The following is a 9219-nucleotide window of genomic DNA, read 5'->3' as shown; positions in this document are numbered from 1 at the left end:
TATTAAATAAATATTAAATATAAAATTAATTGAATTAAATATAAAAACGTATCCACATTGTTTAATTATTATTATTATTATTATTATAAATTTCATATTTCAGGAGAGTATATTATTTTTAACATAATAGTTGAATGTTAAACCTAAAAACAAAAAATATGACTGTTCAACAGAAAATTAATTTTCAACGAAACTGATGCATTTTTACGCAAAAAAAGGAAATTTCATACTAAAAAATTTTTTTTTCTTACAAAAAAACGCGAATTTTTAAATAAAAAATATATATCCTTAAAGATTAATTTATAACAAGATAATTAAACTTTTAACCAACGAGATAACTTTTCAATTTAAAATATAAATCTTCAACCAAAAACGTGATTTCTTAACAAAGCGATTCAACCAAATGTTTTAAACAAATTAGTTGAATTATCAAGCAAAGAAGAACGATTTTTAAACAAAAAATGCATTTTCATACAAAAATAAAATTTCTTCTACAACCGATGAAGTTTTAAATCAAAAAGGTAAATTTAAAAAAAAAAGTTGAATTCTCCGTTGAAAAAGATTTTAGTCGATTTTTCCTGATCAAACTATGAATTTTTAAAGAAGAAATAATTTTCTGCCAAAAAATTGAATTTTCAATTAAAAAGACGAATTTTTAACCAAAAAGGATGAATTTTTAACAAAATTGTTGAATTCTCTAGCACAAAGTTGCATTTTTATAAAAAAATATGAAATTTGTTTATTTATTTTAACTCAGTAACATCCAAAATTGAATTTCTTCAAAAGAAATAATTTTCTACCAAGAAATTGAATTTTCAATCTAAAAAGACGAATTTTTAACCAAAAAGGATGACTTTTTGACAAAATTGTTGAATTCTCTAGAAAATACTTTCATTTTTATCAAAGAATATGCAATTTATTTATTTATTTTAACTCAGTTAAATTACAAAATTAATTTCTTTAAAAGAAATAATTTTTTACCAAAAAAATTGAATTTTCAATAAAAAAGACGAGTTTTTTCAACCAATAGGGATGCATTTTTAACAAAATAGTTAAATTCTGAACCAAATATGTAGTTGCATTTTTATCCAAAAAAGATCAATTTTGTACTAAAACAGATGAATTTGTAATAACAAACAATTTTTTTATAAATGGCTTTCATCCAGAAAATATTTCAATTTCTTTTTTTCACCAAAATATAAATTTTAAACAAAAAGTAAATTTTCTACGAAATAGTGAAGTTTTCAAGAAAATAGTATAATAGCTTTTATAACCAAACAGTTGCATTTTTATGAAAAAAAGATTTAATTTTTGCTAAAACAGGTAAACTTTAAAATAAAAAAGACATACTTAAAAAAGAAGAGCTGAATTTTGAATCAAAAAGTTAAAGAAGATATTCAATTTTCTATTAATTAAAATCAATTCTGAGATTCTAATAAATTCTCAGAGAATTTATTTCTCAGTTATATTCTCGGTAATATTCTCATTCTCGTTACTATTTTCAAAGTAATATAACCGACTCATAACTCTAATCCGGAGGGGAGTTAGTTAAAATGAGTCCAATAGATGGCGCTCCAATCAGATAGGCCTGCCTTTGCATTGTTATGCATAGCAAAAATACTAAAATTCTTTAAAAACTTGATACTTTGCATAAATATAAAAAAAGAACAGATTTTTCAGTAACCATTAGAGCCCGCTGTCATTAGTAATCCAAGAAGTTCATGAAAACATGTAATTTAATGTTAGGAAAATTGAATAGGAAGATGAGTATTTGAAAAAAAAAGTTTGAATTGCATTCATATTTTTCTGTTGTTTATTTTTCTAACATTATCAATTAATTTTATAAAGAACTGCTATATATAATTTATTTATAATCAGGGTCGCGACTTTAACGGGAATCAACGGTTGCAGGGAATATCAGTGAAAATAATTATTGTTTTTATTTTAGGACAGGGAATTTCGATAAAGTAATACAAGTTCCCCTCGAAATAGGAATTTTTTACATGAAAGGGGGATTTTTAAAAAGAATTTGCAACGGGATTTAAAAGAAAGGAGTTCTAAAAATCCCTGTTGCAAGTCAAAAATCGTCACAATTTTAAAGTTCTTTTTTCCGTAATTTAAAAGAAGAGACTGCTTCAAGTAATTTTTAGAGTAGAAGTAGTATTTCGAAAAGTTAATATTTCTAAATTATAATATAATATCATTTTTTTTTGAGAATTCACCTTTTTTTTGAAAATGCAACTACTTGCGGTTAAAAGCTGGACTCTTTTGTTGAAAATTAATTTTATTGGTAAAAAGTTCATCATATTAAATGAAGATTCATATCTTTTTCAAAATATAACTAGTTTCTTTTTAAAAAATTTTTAACTGAAAATTTAACTATTTTAGTAGAAAATATAACTATTTCGAGTAGAAAATGAACCTCTTTTAGTTTAAAGTTGAACAAATTGGATGTAAATTTGTCTTTTTAAATTGAAAATTCATTTAATTTCTTTGAAATATCACCTATTTTGTTAGAAAATCGACTTTTTTTGTAGAAAATCGTTTGTTTTTAAAGTTAATCTCCTTCTTTAAAAATTCTTCTTTTCGGTTGAAAATTCAAGTATTCCAGTTAAGTATACATATTTTTAGGGTTAGGAATACATTTACTTGGATAAAAAACAAACTCGTCTGTTGGAAGTTATTATTTTTTTAATTGAAGATTCCTCATTTTAATTAAAATTTAATTTCTTGGTTGAAAGATGAGTTATTTACTGTTATAGTATGGCGTACAAACTAGAGCTTCACATTTTAATCGTATTATTTCACACTAATTATTTTTAAAATCTTCCAACGCAATAAATAATTCCATCGGCTAGAAGTTCTTATCATTTAAATTGTCAATTTTACACATTGTTCTCATGGAAATAACATTCAATAGCATATTTACCGTTTTTGCACTCAATTTTTTTTAACTTCGGAAAAAGGAACTTTTAAATTGCGGCGAATTTGGACTTGCAACAGGGATTTTTATACTCTTTTCTTCGTAATCCCTGTTTCAAGTGTTTTTTAAATTTCCGTTCCACATCGAAACTTCCTTGTCCGGAAGGAAATTTTATTGCAACCGTAGACAAAGTACAAATAAATTTAATTCCGGCATATTTTTGATGACTTTGCAAACTTTTTTATAGGTTCCATACATCAAATAAGTTGACACGTATGTCTGTATTTTAAAATTTTTTCTATATTTTAAAAAATATTCTTAAATAAATAATAACATAGTCAGCTGATGTCTTTAGGATATCGTAGAGACACCGAATTGACATGGACATAAGATGTCGTAAAGTCACTGTACATTATCAACTGTTAGACCGGAAATATTGCTCTCTTCTCATTCGACCAATCGGCACTCAGCTGCCTGTTTGGTGCGTCCCTTACGGCAGGGTCCCTAAAATATACTAAGGATCCTCTATAGGATGCTTAGGATGCTCCAATGTTCCCCCTCTATGGACCCGTGAAAAGTGAACAGAAAGTGACGTCAGACTCCCTGAGCACGATCGCACTTTTAACCTCAGAGTGAATGCAAGGTTGTCTCATGCACAGACATATTTACACACAGAACCGACGGATAGCTGTCTCTCACTACGCCCACCTTACCTGACCGGAAGTCTCCAGTAAACTCAGCTCGACCAATCCGTATTAGGCGTATTAGGTTTGTCGCATCATTCCCTAGAGGATCCTTAAAATACACCTGATCGAAGCGCCATCAATTGATTTATTTGAACTACGATAACCTAGCGGATGCTAAGAGAATAGAAAGAGTGGGGGCGATGCATAGGGCTGGTTCGGTCACGCTAAAATTAAGTCGAAGTTCAGAACAGAAACCGTACTTTCAATTAAATTCAACTGTATTTTTCAGAATCTATGTGATTATTGACACTCCTTTGAATTTCTCAAATGAGTCGAAGGTTTGTCATTTCAATCTTAATATTTTTCGAAGCATGTTCATGCGGCGCTATTTATTATTTATATTTCTTGGAAACTTGTGAAAACATAATTGTCATTGTTTAGCAAATAAACACCAGGAAATCCGCAGTACATAATAAGAATGAATCATTCCATGCGGCTTAGTTTTTCCGCTTCTTAGGATGAATTGTCAAAATCATGAAGAATTTATTGTCAGAGAGCTAAAAAATGTAAACGATTATTTAATTGTATCTGATTTATTTGCGCAGCCAGATATTATAAATTCGGTATGAATGCCCCTCTTTTCGCATTATATAAAAAAGGATTGAATTAAAAGGTTTTTTTTTTAAGAATGAGAATTTTGCTCTCGATTTGCGCTTTTACCGCATTTTCTTGTTCGGTAGTGTCAACCCGCCTCTGAATACAGCTCGCAAGTCAGCTCGTCATACGGCGCGCAACCGAACTCTGAACAGAATTCCCATATACCCGAGTAGGTACTATCACTTTTAAACTTGTCCACATTTCACAACTTTAATTAATTCATTATATTTCTCTCTCGAAAAGTAAATTTCATTAAAAAAATAATGTAATATTCACAAGGTTGCTATGAATTTTCAATTTCGAAATTTACTTAAATTCTCGGTCTTTCATATCGACAATTTTTAATTTTCTCTGATAGAAATTCAATTTTATTTCATTTGTAACAAGAATATTGAGCGCAGGAGATTAATAATGTAATGAAAAAAGAGTTCTGACCTACATTTATTTTTGAGATTTTTAGAGGCAACAGCGATACAGATTTATATTAAAATTCATGCAGAAATTACGGAACACTGTTTTGGAGGGTGAATTAGAAGATATCACAAAATAATCTTTTTTGATTTTCCGGCTAAAAAAAGTTTGCATGGCCCAAGCATGCCAAGCCAGTTAGAAATGTCTGCCTAAAGAATGGGTCACGGCTGAATGGTAGCATGGCCCAAGCCTTGCTCTTATCCGTATCCCATGCCCAGGACACGCTAAACACAAATGAATATTCGTCAGGACATGTAAGTGTCAGAGAAAATTAGCCTGGGTTAAAAATGAAAATCTTAGGTTTGCCAACAGCCGTCACGTCTCCAAATGGTTATTTCACTACCCAGAAGCACTGGATCGCGCACCAGGTAGTTTTGCATGTATTCAACGAGAACTTTTTAAGAATTTAAATTGTGCGAATTGCCAAAATAACTACCATTAGTGAATCGATGATCAGGGTGAACCGGGTTGCGCACTTGCCAGCTTAGCACCTATTCTACACAAAACTTTTTCAAAATATAGATTGTTTCAACAGCCAAAATTACTAAAAATTGTGAATTAACTATCCGAGTGCACCGGGTTGAGCACCAGGTAATTTCATACGTATTCTACGAGAATTTTTGAAAGTGTAAAAGAAAGCAATTACAAATGGTGAGTTGACGATCCGGGTGCACGAGGTCGCGCACCGGGTAGTCTAGCACGTATTATACGAGAACTTTTTAAGTATTTAAATTGTGCCAATTGCCAAAATAAGTACCATTAGTGAGCCGACGATCGGGGTAAACCGAGTGTTGCACTAGGTAGCTTAGCACGTATTCTACAAGAACTTTTTCAAAATTTGGATTGTTCCAACAGCCAAAATTCATAAAAATTGTGAATCGACCATCCGGGTGCACCGAGTCGAGTACCAGGTAGTTTATTATGTATTCTACAAGAACTTTTTAAAAATTTATATTTTGTGAATAACGAAAACAATTTCAAATGATGAGTCGACAATGCGGGTGCACCAGGTCGCGCACCAGGTAGTTTAGAACGTGGTCCGCAAGAACTTTTTGAAAATTTAAATTTGTTAATTGCCAAAACAACTTCCATTAGTGTGGTGACGATCCGGGTCAATCTGGCCGCACACTAAGTAGCTCAGCACGTATGTTTACAAGAACTTTTTCGAAACTTAGATTGCTTCAGCAACCAAAATTACTAAAAAGCTTTTATTATGCTTTTATTATGTATTCTACGAGAACTTAAAAAAATTTAAATATTGTGAACAACGAAAACAATTTAAAGTGATGAGTAGACGACAAGGGTAACTGGGGTCGCGCATCGGGTAGCAGAGCAAGGATTTTACAAGAGCATCTTCAAAACTTATATTGTTCAAACAGCCAAAATAACTAAAACTTTGCAGTCTACTATCCGGGTACAACGAAACGAGCATCAGGTAGTTTCATTCGTATTCTAAGAGGTTTAAAAAAAATTAATATTGTCAATAACAATGAAAATTCCAAATCTTGAGTTGAAACAATTAAATTTTTAAAAATATTCTTGTGGAATACGTGCTATGCTACCTGTTGCGCGATACGGTTTACCCGGATCGTCGACTTACCATTGACTGTTATTCTAGCAGTGGGCACAATTCTAGTTCTTTGAAAATTCTTGTAGAATATTTGCTAAACAACCTGGGACGCGACCTGGCACACCCGGGTCGTCGACTCACCATTTGGAATTTTCACTATTAACTAAATTACATTTTTTTTAATTCTTCACGTGCTAACATACCTGGTACGCGACAAGGTACAATCGGGTCGTCGACTGACCATTTGGAATTGTTTCTGTTATTCACAGAATATAAATTTTGGATAAGGTTTCGTAGAATACGTATTACACTACCTGGTCCTCAACCACGTGTACGCGGATCGTCGACTTTCAATTCTTAGTAATTTTGGATGTTGGAACAACCTAAATTTTAAAAAAGTTCTCGTAGAATACGTGCTAAACTACCCAATACGCGTCCCGGTGCACCCGGGTAGTGAACTTACCATTTAGAGTTGTGTCGGCTATTGGCAACCCTAAGATTTTCATTTTTAACGCAGGCCATTTTTGTCTGACACATGTTCTGAAGAATGTTGAATGTTTAGTTCACAATTATGAATTTTTAACAACATAGTTGATATTTTCAACCAAAAATTATTGAAATTCAGTGAAATATTTTTATTTTTAATATAGGTAGCAAAGTTCTTTAGAAGATCGTTAAATTTTCATGGAAAGAAATCATTTTCAACAAAGAAAGATGACTTTGTAACAAAATATATAAATTTTTATCAAATAGTAAAATTTTTAACAACAAAATTTGAATTTTCTAAAAATAAGATTGACTTTCTGCCCAAAAAGGTCACTTTTTTATCAAGAAAACATTAATTTTTTACCAAACAGTTCAATTTTCAATTTATGCAGTATAAATAATGAAGTTTTAACTAGAAATGGAACAGTCAAACTTTCAGGTAAAAACTGTGATAAAGAAAACATTTAAAAGAAAGAAAGTTAAAAAAGTTGTTAAGTTTTTAATCAAAAAAGTTAATTTTCAATTAAGAAGACTAATGTTCTATCAAAAAAGACAAATTCAAAATTAATCCAATAAACAGGATAACGTTCTAACCAAGCATAAAATATTTAAATTTTTACATAAAAACAAATCATTTTTAACAAAACATATGAATTTCCGACAAAATAAAAAAATTTTAAACAAAAAAATGCATTTTTGCACAAGAAGATTAATATTCCACCAAAAAAGACAAATTTTAAAAAATGCATCAATTTTTATCAAATTTATTTAATTTTAAAGCCAAAAGGACGAATTATTCGCCATAGAGTTTAATGTTTAACCTGAGATGTGAGTTTTCACATAATTGAGCGATTTTTTGTCCAAAAAGACGAATTTTAAAAAAATAAAGATTTTTAAGTCCCGGAAGAAAAGATGTTTATCTAAATCATTGAACTTTGGAGGCGTTCATTTTTTACAAAACAGTTAATTTTGACCAAAAACTTGCAACATGATCATGCAATTTTGAATCAGAAAAGTTAATTTTTTATCAAAAATATTAGTTTCTAACGAATAATGTAATAGTGTGTATTTCAAACAAAAAATCTGTTAATTTTAAGTCACAAACAGTCATGTTATAGATTGATTTTTTAAATAAATTCAAGTGATTGATGAAATAATCATGGGATTATAAATTTAAACATTTTATCATTTTAACCCTAATCTCAAAACTGTTAGTCCCGAAAGTTCTCGAGACTTCTCTACATTATGTAAAATAGATACATACCATAGATTCAAAATTGATCTTTTTTTGATTAAAGTCAAAATTTCTAAAATTAGGACATTAAACATTTTTTCATCAGAATTTTGAAAATTATATCATTATACATTTGAAAAAATTTTAATGGTATCAGTTTTAGTTAAAAAAATGAAATTGAATAATTTGAAAATTTTAACTTTTGGAAGTTAAAGCTTCTTGAATTATAGAATTTAAAATTATTATTACATTCAGAAAATTAGAATTCGAGATGGAAAATATTATAAATTGAAAAATACGGGACCGAAAATTCTGATATTTCTACTTTTTTCTTGTTAAATATTTTAAACTCCAAATTATTCAAATAAATTTAAAGCTTTGAAAATTTGCCTTTTTTATTCTACTTTTCAAATTTTAACGATTTCAACAACTTTAATCGCAAAACTAAAATTTATGATGAACTTTTTATGAACTTCGATTTCAAAAAACATAATTTTGTCTTTTTATTTTAAATCCTTTAGTTTTTAAAATTTAATTTAGAATTTTTATTCTTTCCTAAACAATTCAAATTAAACGTCTATTAATGAGGAAGTAAAGTTTCAGGAAGTAAATAATTTCAGACAAAAAGAGATATAAGGTTTCTATTTTCTAAGTCATAATTTATAAGTCACTTTTAACACTTTTAGCACTGCTTTATTTGGTCACAATATTACACACAACTATTCTTTCTACAACCGACGGTTCATTACTGCAATCTCTCTCCACGCGTCATTTCTCCCTCGCAACTCGCACATGCGCGCTGTTACTCTATGCCTCAGTGCCGTATCGAGGAAGCATTTCTCCCACACTCCCTTCCTTCCTTGATATGCACCTTCTCTAACTTACTTTCTTCTAATATTAATCTCTCTCTAATCTAGTTCCCTATCGTCTAATAGTCTTCATTTTAATTCCCTAATCTCTAATTCTCCGTCGTTGTCTATTTTCTTCGTCTGCCGTCTTTCCTCTTGTGTTTATCTTTTGTCATATTCTATTCCTCTCTCTTCTAGATTAGTCTTCATCCTTGGCGTCTAATCTTCTATTTATCTGCTAACAAAAAATATAGGAGTTAGTTGTATGCCATTCTTATTTTAGTCTAAATTCCTTAACTTTTCTCTTATATATGTATGACCAGTAGACGGAAGTGGTTTTGTCA

This window comes from Belonocnema kinseyi, chromosome 7, assembly GCF_010883055.1.
Source record: "Belonocnema kinseyi isolate 2016_QV_RU_SX_M_011 chromosome 7, B_treatae_v1, whole genome shotgun sequence".
Taxonomy (NCBI): domain Eukaryota; kingdom Metazoa; phylum Arthropoda; class Insecta; order Hymenoptera; family Cynipidae; genus Belonocnema; species Belonocnema kinseyi.
This window is presented reverse-complemented; position numbering follows the sequence as displayed.